This window comes from Hypanus sabinus (genome assembly GCF_030144855.1).
Source record: "Hypanus sabinus isolate sHypSab1 chromosome X2 unlocalized genomic scaffold, sHypSab1.hap1 SUPER_X2_unloc_7, whole genome shotgun sequence".
Lineage (NCBI taxonomy): Eukaryota > Metazoa > Chordata > Chondrichthyes > Myliobatiformes > Dasyatidae > Hypanus > Hypanus sabinus.
The window spans coordinates 555,516-572,152 of NW_026779007.1; the positions used below are offsets into that span (position 1 = coordinate 555,516).

General features: G+C 43.3%; 1 long non-coding RNA gene across 1 annotated transcript; it reads left to right on the forward strand.

Moving 5' to 3' along the window:
• The first annotated feature begins 1,877 nt into the window (after positions 1-1,877).
• LOC132385967 (uncharacterized) lies at positions 1,878-15,955 on the forward strand. Its single transcript, XR_009509365.1, has 3 exons — positions 1,878-2,175; positions 3,592-3,858; positions 15,617-15,955. It is a non-coding gene; the product is annotated as an uncharacterized LOC132385967 (long non-coding RNA).
• The last annotated feature ends 682 nt before the right edge of the window (positions 15,956-16,637 follow it).

Here is a 16,637-nt window from a genome sequence, read left to right on the forward strand (position 1 = left end):
GTAAAAACTAAAATCACCTGAAGTCATTGGAAAAAACAATGTGGGGTTACAGAGAAAGCTACAGTGGGACATACTGTATCATCAAACACACCCATATTCGCAGCGTGGTAAGAACCCAGCCACCCAAAACAAAAAACACTCTTCTAGTGATGTCCCCAACCGTCCTCCAGCGCACCTTTAACAGGATGATCATTTCCTTGACCCGCAAATTAATCCAGTATGTTGACATCAACTTGAATCTTTGAGGGCAATTGTCCCATTGCAATCAGTAAAGCCAAAACAGGAGACAACATTACCGCACCAGAACACAATCTAAAAGTCTGTAATTGTATCACATACAAACACTTTTAATTTGAAGATGAAGGTGATCCACAAGCCACACAGACATAATCAAGAACAGATCAAATTAAACAAATATAATTGGTCAAAGATTTTCATGTTGCACCCAAGAATACCCACATAGCTGTCTGAGGAGATTTAAAGCTCCTTTACATTTATCAATTATTTTACTGATAGTTGCTTCCCCGTCAGCTTATTATCCATCCACATAATGAGAAATCTTACCACTGACACTTCCTCAAGACATTAATCCTATAAATTAAAATCAACTGCAAGTCTATTAATGCTGTTTGTAAACCACGTAATGTGTTTTAACGACTGAAAGCTTACAATCCTCATCAATCTGCCCACTGTTTGATCCATTAATTGTAAATTGCAGTTAATACCTCAAATCCATAAAGCTAAGTCATCTGTATATTGTGGTTTTCCCATCTCAGAGAAAATATCATTAATCATAATATTAAATAATGAAGGGCTACAAATACTGCCTTGTGGGATCTCATTCTCTATCTCATAGACACAGACATGCCGACCTTTACTTGGACAGTCCATACAAAAAAAAACTCAGAAAAATTATACAATGTCCCCCTTACTCCTAATTTAATCAAAAGTCCTTTCTTCCATATCATTTCCCTTTTCAGTCTCAAGAAATATTGCTATTACAACATCTTTATTTAATTGTGCTTTCCGAATATCATCTTCCAAACCTAAAACTGAATCTAATGTCATTTCACACTTCCAAAATCCACTCTAATAAAACACTTTATCACCACTCTTTCCAAAATATAACTCAAGCGCTTGATTACTATACATTCCATAAGTTTACATAAATGAGACTTTCACGATATAGGCCCTTAACTAGAAGGATCAAGTGGGGATCTGCCAGGTTTTCAGGCACTACTATTTCCATTTTCCATGAGGAAAGTAGATGCACAATTCAAATATTTAATATTTTACAAATGCGAATTATATACAATTACAATTTCAAATATCACTCTTTCCTGGAGACACCTGACCTGCATTATTAATAGACTTCTTAAATTCATACAAAGAAATCTCTCCATCAGTGATACTATCATTGCTGTAGCTGACTTCCAGCACATCAGGGTATTCACTGAAAAACATATCCCTCTATTGTTTAACTTCTTCACTTAAATTAATCTCATCAAATGACCCAGCCAGTAACACAACCTTCCCTGTTTCAGTAACAATCATTTTGCCCTCAATAATCAACACTGGAATATTATGATCCCCACAAATCCCATTTTCTAAATCATATCCCAAACAATTCCAAGTTTGATATCCCTTCATATAACCTCCAATAAATCACCTACTTCCTCACCACGGCCTTTGCCCTTTTATTGTTAATAATGTAACTCGGAGACTGATGCACCATCACATAAAAACTCACATTTCTCCCAATTTGCTTCCTGTCCCGTTATAAATCCAAATCCAAACTCATAAAGACTGGAAGACTGACTGACGTTCACATAAACTAATCACCTTCCGAGTTCCCATTTGAGCGACAGGCACTGCAGCCAATGACAGCAGGGGTCAGTGTTACGTCTGAGCTACGATAGGCTGGAGGAAATCGGCCCATGACCAGCCCCTCCTCTTCCGCTCCATCGCCATGGCGGAGATCAGCGAGTCGCTTCTGTCGGTGTCGCCGGCCTCGGCGCCCACAAGGACGGTTGTGATTCCCCTTCGCGCCTCGGTGGGTCTGTTTCGGGGACGTCTGTGGTGGCTGACGAAACATGCTTTGACAGGGAGCGAGCGAGGATCAATGACTACAACTCCCAGAAGGCCCCACTGATGACGTTGTGGTGTTGTTTCGGGGTAAGGTATCAAAGCAAAATGGAGGAAAATGTAATGCATTAAGTTTTCTGGACTGTGTCGTGCCTTCAATAAACAATTAAACTAAAAGAGAGATTCCAGCGAGAAATAGATAGAACACAGAACTATACAGCACAGTACAGGCCCTTCGGCCCACAATGTTGTGCTGACCCTTAAACTCTGCCTCCCTTAGCTTAAATTCCTCCATACATCTGTCTAGTAGTCTTCACTAGTGTATCTGCCTCCACCACTGACTCGAGCAGTGCATTCCACGCACCAACCACGCTCTGAGTATAAAATCTTCCTCTAATATCCCCCTTGAACTTCCCTCCCCTTACCTTAAAGCCATGTCCTCTTGTATTGAGCAGTGGTGCCCTGGGGAAGAGGCGCTGCCTGTCCACTCTATCTATTCCCCTTAATATCAACTATACCTCTATCATTTCTCCTCTCATCCTCCTTCTCTCCAGAGAGTAAAGCCTTAGCTCCCTTGATCTCTGATCATAATCCATACTCTCTAAACCAAGCAGCATTCTGGTAAATCTGCTCTGTACCCTTTCCAGTGCTTCCACATTCTTCTTATAGCGAGATGACCGGAACTGGACAGAGTACTCCCTGTGGCCCAACCAGAGTTTTATAGAGCTACATCATTACATCGCGACTCTTAAACTCTGTCCCTCAAGTTATGAAAGCTGACACCGCATAAGCTTTCGTAACTACTTTGTCTACCTGTGAGGCAACTTTCAGGGATCTGTGTACATGTAGCCCCAGATCCCTCTGCTCCGCTGCACTGCGAAGTATCCTGCCATTTACTTTGTACTCTGCCTTGGAGTTTGTCCTTCCAAAGTGTACCACCTCACACTTCTTTGGGTTGAACTCCATCTGCCAATTCTCAGCCCACTCCTGCATCCTTTCAATGTCTCTCTGCAATCTTAGACAATCCTCTTCATTATCCACAACACCACCAATCTTTGTGTCTTATGCAAACTTGCCAACCCATTCTCCTACCCCCACGTCCAGGTCGTTAATAAAAATCACAAAAAGTAGGGGTCCCAGAACTGACTCTTGTGGGATACCACTAGTCACAACCCTCCAATCCAAATGTACTCCCTCCACCAGAACTCTCTGCTTTCTGCAGGCAAGCCAATTCTGAATCCACCTGGTCAAACATCCCTGGTTCCCAAGCCTTCTGACTTTATGAATAAGCCCACCGCGTGTAACTTAATCAAATGCATTACTAAAATCCATGTAGATCACATCCACTGCACTACCCTCATCTATATGTCTGGTCACCTCTTAAAAGAACTCCTTCAGGCTTTTTAGACATGATCTGTCCTTCAGAAAGCCGTGCTGACTGTCACTGATCAGACCATGATTCTTTAAATGCCAATAAATCCTATCTTTCTGAATCTTTTCCAACAGCTTTCCCACCACAGATGTAAGGCTCAATGGTCTATAATTATCTGGACTATCCCTACTACCCTTTTTGAACAAGGGGACAACATTCGCCTCCCTCCAATACTCCGGTACAATTCCCGTGGACAATGGGGACATAATGATCTTCGCCAGAGGCTCAGCAATCTATTTCCTTGCCTCGGATGCAGAACTGGGAAGCGCAGATGGAGTTCAACACAGATGAAGAGGTTCATTTCTGCAGGTCAAATTTGAACACAGAATATAATATTAATGGTAAGACTATTGGCATTGTGGACGGTCAGAGAGATCTTGGGGTCCATGTCCATTCGACACTCAAAGCTGCTGTGGAGGTTGGCAGTGTTGTTAGGAAGGTGTCTGGTGTGATGGGCTTCATCAACCGTGGGATTGAGTTCAAGAGCTGTGAGGTGATGTTGAAGCTATATTTCTCCTAACCTGTACAAAAGTAATTGTACCCCAACGCGGCAGGGCTGTGGGCTTAGTTGGACCCCACTTGGGAGTCCTGTGTTCAGTTCTGGTGTCCTCACTACAGGAAGGATGTGGATACTACAGAGAGTGTAGAGTAGATTTACAAGGATGTTGCTCTTGGATTGGAGAGCATGCCTTATGAGAATAGATTGAGTGAACTTGGCCTTTCCTTCTTGGAGCGACGGAGGATGAGAGGTGACCTGATAGAGGTGTATAAGATGGTGAGAGGCTTTGACCATGTGGATAGCCAGAGGCATTTTCCAAGGCTTGAAGTGCCTAACACGTGGGGACGTAGTTTTAGCTGCTTAGAAGTCGGTACTGAGGGAATGTCAGGGGTAAGTTTCTTACACACAGAGTGCTGGGTGCGTGGAATGCACTGCCGGCAGCGATGGTGGAGGTGGATACAACAGTATATTTTAATAGACTCTTAGATAGCGTCATGGAGGTTAGAAACACAGAGGGCTATATGATTGGGAAATCCGAGGCAGTCTCTAGAGTAGGTTACATGGTCGGTACAACATTGTGGGCTGAAGAGCCTGTAATGTGCTGTAGATTTCTGTGTTCTGTGTCAAAGACAGGCAGAGGGATTAGTTTAAATGGACAGGAGGACAGCATGAAAAGGTTGGGCCGAAAGGCCTGTGTTAGTGCCGTAAGTGACGGGTTCTGTCCCAACCATCGACTCTAATCCCCTCAACAGATGCTGCCTGACATGATAACGTTCTTGAAACGTTGCATTCAGTTCCGCTTAGCATTCTGTACAAAGGATGTTTTGTGCTGGAAGAGTGCAGAGGAGATTCATCATGATTGAGGGGGCTTCTGTTCATAAGTCCATAAGGCATAGGAACAGAATTAGGCCATTCAGCCCATTGAGTCAGCCACCTTTCCATCATGGCTGATCCCAGATCGCACTCAATTCCAGATATCTGACCTCCCGCCATATCCTTTGATGCCCTGACCGATCAGGAAACGATCAACTTCCACCTTGAATATACCCACACACACGGCCTCCACCGCAGTCTGTGGCAGAGAATTCCACAGATCCAATACACCTTGGCTAATAAAAAAAATAAGCTGCTTACCTCTGTTTGAAAAGGTGGCCCCTCAACTTTGTGGCTGTGCCCCACCACAGGAAATACCTTCTCCACATCCACCTTATCCAGTCCTTTCAACATTCGGTAGATTTCATTGAGATTCCCCGCATTTTTCTGAGTTCCAGTGAGCACAGGGTCAAAGCTGCAAAGTCCTCCTCACATTTTAACCCCTTCATTCCCAAAATAATCCTTCTGAACCTCCTCTGGACTCTCTCCAATGACAACACATCCTGTCTGAGATGTGGGGCCCAACACTGTTGACACTTCTCCAAGTGTGGCCTGACTCATGTCTTATAAAGCCTCAGCATTATCTCGTTGCTGTTATATTCATGGGGCGAGATTGGACTGTGTCTACAGGGGGATCTTGGAATGCAAGTTCATAACTCCCAGACAGTGGTTCCATTGTCAGGCAGTTATGTTGCAGCTGTATAAATCTCTTGTTTAACCACATCTGGAGAATTGCATTCGAATGCAAGAATAATGTGGAGGTTTTGAATGGTGAGCCGAAGAGGCTTTACAGGATGTTGCCTGGATAAAGTGAGACCGGACAATCTCGGGGAATTTTCTCCGGAGTGGCAGAGGCTGAGGGAGGTCTGACAGACGTTTACAGGAATGTGAGAGACACAGACAGAGTGGAGAGACGGGATTTTTTCTCTAAGGAGGAAATGTCCAATGCCAGAGGGCATGCACTTCAGGAGAAAGGGGGAACACATCCTCATTGGACCTTTTTTCACTATTGAAGTATTTTGTAATTTAGTGCATTTTGTCTCTTTTCTCTGCATAGCTGCTGTTGAAAAACAAATTGAAAAGGCAATGATGTTAAAAACCTGACTCCGAATGTTTAAAGGAGATTTGCGTTTCGAGTTTTGCTTTTCATTCTCATAGTGGTGGGTGTCTGGAGTGAATTTCGGGTGGTGGTGGAGGCAGGTGCAAACGAGGCTATTAGGTACCACGTGGATGTGAGGAGAATGGAGGGATGTGTTCCTTGTGTAGTCAGAAGGGATTGGTTTTGTAAGGCATGAAGTGACAATTGGTTCAGAACAACACAGTGAGCAGAAGGGCTTGTTCAAGGACAAGTACAGCAAGCAGAGCAGGTAAACTGGATAAAGTGATCCCACTCAGAGAACAGACTGTGACGTCAGTGGATATATGCCAGCATCACAGTTCTCTCACCAAAGATACTTCACTGCTGGATAAAATGAAGTTTGTGATGTTTATAACCAATGTGGTGAATTGTACTGCTCAGACATCTCATCCTACTGAGGAAATTAAAATTATTGTGAAAGCTGCAGAAAGGTATCTTGGTGTAACTGGTGTTTTGTGGGAAGCTGTAAATGAAGCTCTGAGTTGTGGGGGTTTCTGCATCCCAGTCTACTTGTGAAGATATGTAATGGGATTGAAATATTGAAGTGAAATGCAAGAAGCCTGATTTTACATGGCCAACACTTTCAGCAGTTTATTTCTGATTGGTCAGATTCTTCCGATGTTATATCTGTTCAGGAAACCTGCACATTTTAAGTTTTATTCCTGTGCAGGATTATATTGTCGTTTGGCTTGACAGGTTAGTTGGTAGAGGGGTGATGTCAGTTTTATAAGGAAAAGGGGCAGAGTATAGTGTTGTGAATGGGAATAGACTGCATCATGAACTTGTAGAAAATCTTGATTTTACCTTTCTGAATCACATTTGGAGGTTTGGCCATCTACTTTTCTCATGGAAAATGGTTGTAGTAGTTCCCATTCTAAAACCTGGATCTCCCCGTCTGATCCTCCTTCTTGTAGGCCAATATCATTAAAGTCTCATTTATGTAAACTTGTGGAATGTATGATAATCGAGTGTTTGAATTATATTTTCGATAAAAGAGGTAAATTCACGTTTTATCAGAGGGGAATTTGGAACGGTAGAATAAGACCATAAGACAAAGGAGCAGAAGTCGGTCATTCAGCCCATCGACTCTGTTCTGCCAATTCATCATGAGCTGATCCATTCTCCCATTTAGTCCCACTCCCCCGCCTTCTCACCATAACCGTTGATACCCTGGCTACTCAGATACCTAGCAATCTCTGCCTTAAATAACATTGGAATCAGTTTGGGTTTGGAAGATCATATTAGAAAAGTACAGTTAAATAAACATGTTGTAATAGCAATATTTTTGATATTGAAGAGGCAAATAATATTTATTGAAGGACGGACTTTTGATTAATTTTTGGAAATGCAATTGAGAGGGCTATTGTACAATTTTTCTGATTGTTTCTATTTGTACGTCTTGTAAAGGTATGGGTGGGCAAGTATGACATTAAATTCATTTTTATATTTGGAAGATGGTATTAGTAAAGCCAGTTAAATATAGATGTTGTAACAGTAGTATTTTTACTATTCAAAAGGGAAATAGTATTTATGGAAGGAAAGAATTTTTATGAAATTGTGGAAATGAGGATGGAGGGGCTATTATCTAACTTTGAGTTGTTTTAATTGAACATTTTGTGTCAGGTATGGGTGGGACAAGTTATGTGTTTTTCAGACAGGATTAATGGACCTGCACTTGATTGGAAATGATATGGTCAAACTCCTTAAAAGGTGTCAGTGGTGAGATTTCCAGGCATGTGGATGGATAATAAGCTGACATGGAAGCACCGGACAAAAATAATTGATAAATATAAAGAAACATTAAATACTCTTCGTTATCCCTGTGAGTATTCTTGGGTGTGACATGAAAATATTTGATGACCAATCTCATTTGTTTATTTGGATCTATTCTTGATTATAGTTGTGGTTTATAGATCAGCTTCAACTTTATTATGTTTGTGTGTGATACAAGCACAGGCTTTGAGACTGTGTTGTGGTGCAGTCAGGTCGTCCCCTGTTTCGGCTTTACTGATTGAAATTATGGAGTTTGAATTTAATCTTAACATATTGGATTAATTTAAGGGGGAAACATGAGTATGCTGTTAAAGGTGTGCTGGAGGACTTTTGGGAACTTCACAAGAAGAGTGTTTTTAGTTTTCGTTGCCTGGGTTCTGATCACATTGGAAATATGTGTTTGTTGGGTTATGCAAATCGTCCCACAGTTGTGTTCTCGGTAACCCCACCTTGTTTCTGTCAATGCCTTTATTTGATTATAAGATACTCAATTTAATGAAGTCTAACAATTCTGTTCTGCCTGAGAATTTGTTGGTTCAGTGTATATTAAGGAAATTATTGAGAAAGTTGAACCATTTTCCAGAGGATCAAAATATAATTTAACTGGGATTGTTGATGTTGCTGCGTTCTGCGTGAATTATTGGTAACAATAAAAAATGACCTACCAGCTATTTATCAGGTGCAACAGAATCGCTTGTCATCATTTCACGCTTACAGTGGGTGAGGAATTTTTTTGCTGCAAAGTTGTAATTCTTTCAGATTCCCTTTCGGTTTTCAAGAGTCTTAAAAAGGTCATTCTTGCAGCAGGTCAGATTTACTGCTGGAAACTCATCCAACATTGTTTCATATTCAAAGGTTTGAATTCGGGGTGTGCACTGATTTGGGGTGCATGAAGACACGGGTCCTGAGGAGTTGGTAGATCAGAGGGATCTGTGAACACAGGTTCATAATGACTTGAAAGTGGCGTCACAGGTAGACAGCATCAAAATGAGTGCTTTTGGCACATTGGACTTCATAAATCAAAGTATTGAGTACAGCAGATGGGATGTTATGTTGAAGTTGTATAAGTCGTTGGTCAAGCCTAATCTGGAGTATTGTGTGTAGTTTTTGTTACCTGCCTAAAGGAAAATTATCAACAAAATAGAGAGAGTGCAGAGAAATTTACGTTTGCTGGGACTTGAGGACTCGAGCTTTAGAAAAAGTTAAGGACTTTATTCCCTTTAGTGTTGGAAAATGCAGGCAGGATTTTTCATCTGAGGTTGGGTGAGATGGGAACTGGAGGTCGCAGTTTAAGGGTGAAATGTAAAATAATTATAAGGAATCTGAGTGGGATTTCCTTCACTCTGAAGGTGGTGAGCGTCGGGGAAGAGCTGCCAGTGGAAGTTATGGATTTCATTGTAGAAAAGTTTGGATCAGTACAGGGACGGGAGGGGTATTGAGGACCATGGTCCAGCTGCGGTTATGGGACTCCGCAGAATAACAATTCGGTATGGACTAAATGGGAAAAAGGGTTTGTTTGTTATAGTGCTCTCTGACTCCAAATAAAGTGTCGATGAAGGGGAATTGGTTGGGGCTGTTGTCGGGAAGCTTTCAGGATTTCCTGCTGGGGACAGATGTGAATTGATACTAGATATCCATGGTCAAGGTGTGGCGCGCGCTCTCTCTCTCTCTCTCTCTCTCTCTCTCTCTCTCTCTCTCTCTCTCTCTCTCTCTCTCTCCCTCTCTCCCTCTCTCCCTCTCTCTCTCTCTCCCCCTCTCTCTCTCCCCCTCTCTCTCTCCCCCTCTCTCCCCCCTCTCTCTCTCCCCCCCTCTCTCTCCCCCCCTCTCCCCCCTCTCTCTCCCCTCTCCCTCTCTCTCCCTCTCTCTCCCTCCCTCCCTCCCCCCATTGCCATTCACCCCGCTTCCAAAAAATTGCCCGTTTCTCCTCTTTACCTCAAACTCTCCTGCCCCCATTTTCACCCCTTCCCTCTCTTGCCACCTCTGCTTCCCCGTTCCCTCACCGTCACTTTCTCTCCATCTCATGTCTCCCAATCCCTCATCCTTTCTCTTCCTCCTCTCGCCTCACCTATTTCCCTCTTTTTCACACACTCTCTCTCCTCTCTTCATCCGTTCACTTCCCCACTGACACACCCTTGTTCTCCGCACATTCCTCCCTACTCTACCCACTCACTCAATCCCCTTCTTCTCTCCCTTATTGTCTCTTTCTCCCTTTCTACTCAATGCTTCCCCTGCCTCTCACCCTCACCACAATTCCTCCTTTACTGCAGCTCGTTTTCTGGGCCACCCTCCCGTCCCTACATCCCCCACCCGTACTGTGATGACGGTTGACTCGCACAGTGAATTGTCTGATGTTGTACAATTCTTCGTTGTTTGGACAGTGACAATGTTTTCTCGGAAGATGAAGGCTTGTAGTTTCCAGGAGAGGCCAGTTTGTTCCCTTTTTATGTGCTACAGAATAGGCCGGGTTAGGGAGTGTGGAGGAGAGAGGAGAGAGGAGAGAGGAGAGAGGAGAGAGGAGAGAGGAGAGAGAGAGAGAGAGAGAGAGAGAGAGAGAGAGAGAGAGAGAGAGAGAGAGAGAGAGAGAGAGAGAGAGAGAGAGAGAGAGAGAGAGAGAGAGACTAAATACCTACAGCCTCAATTTCTTACCCCTGTCCTCCTCTCTTCATCCGTTCTCATCCACACTGCCCAACTCTTTCCTCCACACATTCCTCCCTAATCTTCCCCCTTTTCTGTCGCCTTTTTCCCCGCCACCCACCCGTCCCCACATCCCGCACTTTGATGACGGTTGACACGCACAGTGAATTATAGATGTTGTGTAATTCTTCATAGTTTGGAAAGCAGCAATGTTCTCTCAGAGATGAAGGCTTGTGGTTTCCGGGAGAGGCCGGTCTGTTCCCTTTCTGTGCGCTACAGAATAGGTGGGGGCACGGAGTGTGGAGTAGACGGGATAGCCATGTGTTCTCAGCAGCTACGCCGTCACGACAAAGACCGAGCGCTGTCTGTGACCTGGTCTCTGACACAAACACACACAGACACACAAAGAGACGGACAGACACATACAAGGACGCAAAGGAACACATAGAGATGCAAACAGACAGAAATTCTTTAAAAATGAATGCAGTTTGCTTTTTCAATGTTTTAAGATGGAGGCAACTATTCTGTGAACTGTTTGAAATGATTCTTTCTCTGGGATAATCTAATGTGCTTGTGGGGATATCAGCGGGTTTGCGGGTTCACATGGAAATACAACATTCTGTAAAGTTGTCTCCATTGATGCCCTTTATCTCATCAATCTTGATTTAATTATCAATCCAACAACCCCTTCGCTTTGGATGTGCTAGTTGAAATTTTAACAGCTTTTGTAACTGATCCGCTGTGTGCAGGGACCCATAAGAAGTGGAAATATAAACCAATACTCTGCTTATGAAATAATGTTTGATGAGTTTCCAACAGTAAATCTGTCCTACTGCAAGAACTACCTGTTTTAAGACTCATCAAAACCGAACAGGCATCTGAACAAATGACAACTTTACATGAACAAATTTCCACCACCCACCGTAAGCCTAAAATGATGGAAACAAATTCTACTGTATATACTGATAAATGGTTGGTAAATCGTTTCTTTATTGTTACTTGTAATTCATGAACAAAAAACAGCCACACTGTCATCCCGGTTAAGTTATCTTTTGATTCTTCTGCAGCAATGTTTAACACATCATTATAATTTTCCACAATATACTGACAAATCAAGATTGTCAAGCATAACAGAATCCTGAGACATTAAATTGTGTATGCTAAAATCAACTAAAGGGATTGAGAAAAACAATGTGGGGTTACCAAGAACGCTTCAGTGGGACATATTGCATAATCCAGCGAACCCATATTCACAGCATGATGAGAACCCAGTCCGTGGACAACAAGCTGTGTGAACTGATAAGTGAAATCTCTCACCAGCGGGAAACAAAAGAACGTAATGTTTTGTGCTTTGCAGAGACCTGGTTGACGGAGGAGACACCGGACCATGCCATCGAACCCTTTGGGTTCTCCCTGTTCCCTGTGGACAGGTGGAAACCACTCACGGGGAAGAGTAAAGGAGGTGGGGTATGCTTCATGGTCAACAATGCTTGGTGCAACCCACAGAATATGCATGTGCTCCAATCCTTTGTTGCCCAGATGTGGAGCAGCTGTTTAGACCCTGCTGGCTGCCCAGGGAGTTCACGGTGTTTTCATCACAGCAGTGTACATTCTGCCCCAGGCTGATACTGACCTGGCTCTCAAGGAACTGTACGAAACCCTCAACACGCTGAAGACTGCCCACCCAGAGGCTGCCTTCATTGTCGCCGTGACTTTAGTCCAGCATCGCTGACTGAATCCCTCCGAAGTGTTGTCAGCACATCCAGGTGAGCTCTCGAGGAGCTGGCACACTCAACCTCTCCATAACGCTTACAAAGTGCTCCTCCGACCTCACTTCAACAATCAGATCACTCTCTGATCCGGCTTCTGCCGATGTACAGGCAAAAACTCAAACGAGAAGCGGCCATAGATGATCCGTCCACTGTTGGTCCGACCAATCGGACTTCATGCTGCAGGACCGCTTGGATGACATCAATTGGATTGTCTTCCATGATGAGGATGTGACCAAGTTCACGATGGGGTCACGTGCTTCATCTGAAAGTGTATCGAGAATGTTGTTCTCCAGAAATCGGTCAATGTCGTTTCTTTATCGTTACCTATAATGTGGGCACAATAACAGCCACACTAACAACCCCAGTTAAATTATATTTTGATCCTTCTGTATTAACATATCACAATAAATTTCCTTAATGTACCAATGAACTAACAGATTTCAAGGCGTAACAAGTCCCGAGACTTTATTAAACCGTGTATCCCAAAATCAATAAAGGCATTTACAAAAACAAGTTGGGGTTGCCGGGAATGCCACAGTGGGACATATTGCATAATTCAACGAACCCACATTCCCAGCGTAATAAGAACCCAAGCACCCTAAACTATAACACTCTTCTTGTGATGTTCCCAACAGTCCTCCGACACACCTCTAACAGGATGATAATTTCTTTGCTACTTCAAATTAAACCAGTACGTTAACATTAAATTCAACCTCCGAAAAATCAATCAGTAAACCTGAAACAGCAGACGACTTTACTGCACCATAACAGAATCTTGTCTCACAGCCAAACATTTGAAAGTTGGAGATGAAGCTGATCCATCAGCCACAGAATCAAGACAAGATCTAATGAAACAAATGTAAATGGTCAGCAGAGATTTTCATGTTGCACCTGAAGAATATCCACAGAGACACCGAGAATATTTATTGCTCCTTTATATTTATCAATTATTTTACTGATACGGTGCTTCCCTGTCAGCTCATTGTGCATCCACCTGTCTGGAAATCTCACCACTTACACGTCTTCAAGAGTTTGATCAGATGATTTCAAATCAAGCACAGGTCTATTAATCCTGTTTATAAAACATTTGACTTGTGTTTTTTGCCGCTGAAAGCTTAAGTCCCATCTATTTGCCAACTGATTAATTGCTAATGGCATCCTATATACAGTTAAATTGACATTTCTATCTCAAATTCATAAACCTCCATCATCTGTAAATAGTAATTTACCCACCCCTGCACCTATCTCAAAGAAAATATTCTTAATTATAATAAGAATTGATAAATACTGCCTTGTGCTTTCTTGTATCTCAGAAACTTGCGTATAACTTGCACAAGAAATCTAAATAAAAAAATCTCATAAAACTTTACAGTCGAACTTCCAAAAATTAATCAAAAGGCCTGTGTTAAAGCTGAGGAAATGGCATGTAAGTAGCAAAATTGAGTGGGATGTTGGATCATCGGGATGCTTTTAAAGTTCAACAAAAGGCAACTAAGAAGCCATAAGAATGGTAAAGGAGAAACACGAGAGCAAACTCGCCAATAATATAAAACAGGCTATTATATTTTAGCTACATAAGGAGCGAAAGGGAGATGAGAGCTGATATTGGAGCACTGGAAAATGATGCTGGTGAGGTAGTAATGGGAAACAAAAAATGGCAGAGAAACTTAGTGAATACTTTGCATCATTCTTCACTGTGGCAGACACAGAAGGAGCGAGTGCCTTTGCTATTACAAAGGAAAAAGCGCGTGACTAACTCAAAGGTCTGAAGGTGGACAAGTCCCCTGGAACAGATGGACAACAACCCAGAGTCCTGAGAAAAGCTATTGAAGAGATACAGATGCATTGGTCACGGTCTTTCAAGGATCACTTGATTCTGGCATGGTCCCGTCGGATCGGAAAGTAGAAAATTGCACTCTTTACGAAGGGAAGAAGGCAAAAGAAAGGAATTTCTAGGCCAGTCAGCCTGAGTTCCGTGGTTGGGAAAGTATTGTAATCATTTAAGGAGGATGAGTTTCCGAGGTACTTGGAGACTGATGATAAAACAAGTCAATGTCAGCATGGTTTCTGTAAAAGGAAATCGTGCCTGACAAACCTGTTAGAGGTCAGTGAGGAAGTGAAAAGGAGGATGGACAAATGAGAGGCAGTTGATATCATTTACTTCGATTTTCAGAAGGCCTTTGATAAGGTACCACACATGAGGTTGCCGAGAAAGATAAAATCCCATGTTGTTACAGGAAAGATACTGGCATGGACAGAGGAATGTCTGACAGGCAGGAGGCATCAGGTGGGAATAAAATGGGCCTTTTCAGGCTGGCTGCCAGTGACTAGTGTTCCTCAGGGGTCAGTATTGGGACCGCTACTCTTCACATTGTGTATCAACGATTCAGATAATGGAATTGATGACTTTGTGGCAAAGTTTGCGGATGATACAATGATAGGTGGAGGGGAAAGTAGTGCTGAGGAAACAATGTGATTGCAACAGGACTTAGACAACAGAAGGATTGGTTAAAAAAGTGGCAGATTGAATACGGTGTTGGGAAATGTATGATAATACATTTTGGTCAAAGGAATAATAGTGCAGACTAGTGTTTAAATGGGGAGAAAATTCAAATATCAGAGCTGCGGGGGGACTCGTGCAAGAGACCCAGAAAGGTATTTCACAGGTTAAGTCTTAAAGAAAGAAAATACATTGTTGGCTTTTTTGAAGAGGAATGGAATATTTAATTAAGTATATAATCCTGATCCTTTATAATACACAGGTTAGGCCGTACTTGGAGTTTTGTCAATGTTTTTGGTCCCATATCTCAGAAAGGAAGCAGGATCTCATCGAAACCTACCGAGTGTTGAAGGGACGAGACAGGGTGCATGTGTTTCATATGATGGGGCATCCAGAGTAGACGGCACAGCCTCAACATTGAGGGGAGATGTTTTTGAACAGAGGTAAGCAGGAATATTTTTAGCCAGAGAGTAGTGAACCGGTCGAATACACTGCCACGGGCTGCGGTGGAAGCTGTCTGTGGGTATATTTATGGCGGAAATGGTCATTTCCTGATCGATCAGGCCATCAAAGGACATGGCGAGAAGGCAGGTGTATGGGGTTGAGTGGGATCCGGGATCTGCAATGATAGAATGGCGGAGCAGAATCGATGGGCGGAACGGCCACATTCTGCTCTTATGTCTTACGGTCTTTCCAAGATTCAACTTGACCTCCCTTTTCCAGTCAGCACCGCCCCGGCTTGTCCCCGTTAAACTGACTCAGTGCGGGTGGACTTTAGGACCCGGGGCAGCTCAGGACCGAATCCGCCGTGTTTCTGTTCTGTTGATGGACGTGGTGAGCGAGTTAACATTAATAGATCGATAATTCTCATCTCGTGTTTATTTCACTCTCCGCACATTTATATTTACAGGGACATTACTCCTGACATTGGTCCCAAGACCCAGCCTGTTTACAGAACCGGAGCGGAACTGGAGCAGATTCTTAGACACTTGTTTTCATCGCAAATCCAGAAGACAGTTTAACGTTTTTTCGTGAATTTATTCTGAGTGAAGTTGTGGAGATGGGAGTTGGTCTCCGCGTTGTAAAATGAATCTGTCCCGGACTCGTAACTGAGATAAACTCCCACCCTCCCGGGGTTGGGACAGGCAGCGAGTCGGGGTTCAGGGGAGGTGGCAACACTGAACAAATCATAATTCAAGTCCGATAACCCCTGTCCGATGACCCAGATCAGCCAGATAGTGGCGTCTGTGTCCACAGGACACTCAAAGCTGCTGCGTCTGTTGAGAGTGTTGTTAAGAAGCCGTATGGCGTACTGGGCTTCATCAACTGTGGGATTGATTTCAAGAGCTGTGAGGTGATGTTACAGAGAAACAACGCCTTAGTTAGACCACACCTGGAGTACTGTGTCCAATTCTGGTTACCTCACTACGGGAAGGATGTGGATACTATACAGCGAGTGCAGAGGAGATTTACAAGGGTGTTGCCTGGATTGAAGAGCATGCCTTATGAAAACAGGCAGAGTGAACTTGGCCTTTACTCCCCGGAGCGCCGGAGGGTGAGGGATGACCTGATACACGTGTATAAAATGATAAAAGGCACTGATCGTGTAGATTGCCAGAGGCTATTTCCCAGGGATGAAATGGCTAACACGTGGGGGCACAGTTTTAAGGTGCTTGGAAGTAGGTACAGAGGGAAGGTCAGGGGTAAGTGTTTCACACAGAAAGTGGTGGTGCATGGAATGCATTGCGAAGGTGGCAGAGGTGGATAGAACAGGGCCTTTTAAGAGACTCTTAGTTAGGTACATGGAGCTTAGAAAAATAGAGGGCTATGCGGTAGGGAAGTTCTTGACAGTTTCTAGAGTATGTGACATGGTCAGCACATCATTGAGGGCCGAAAGGCCTGTAATGTGGTGTAGAAATTTTGTTCACTGC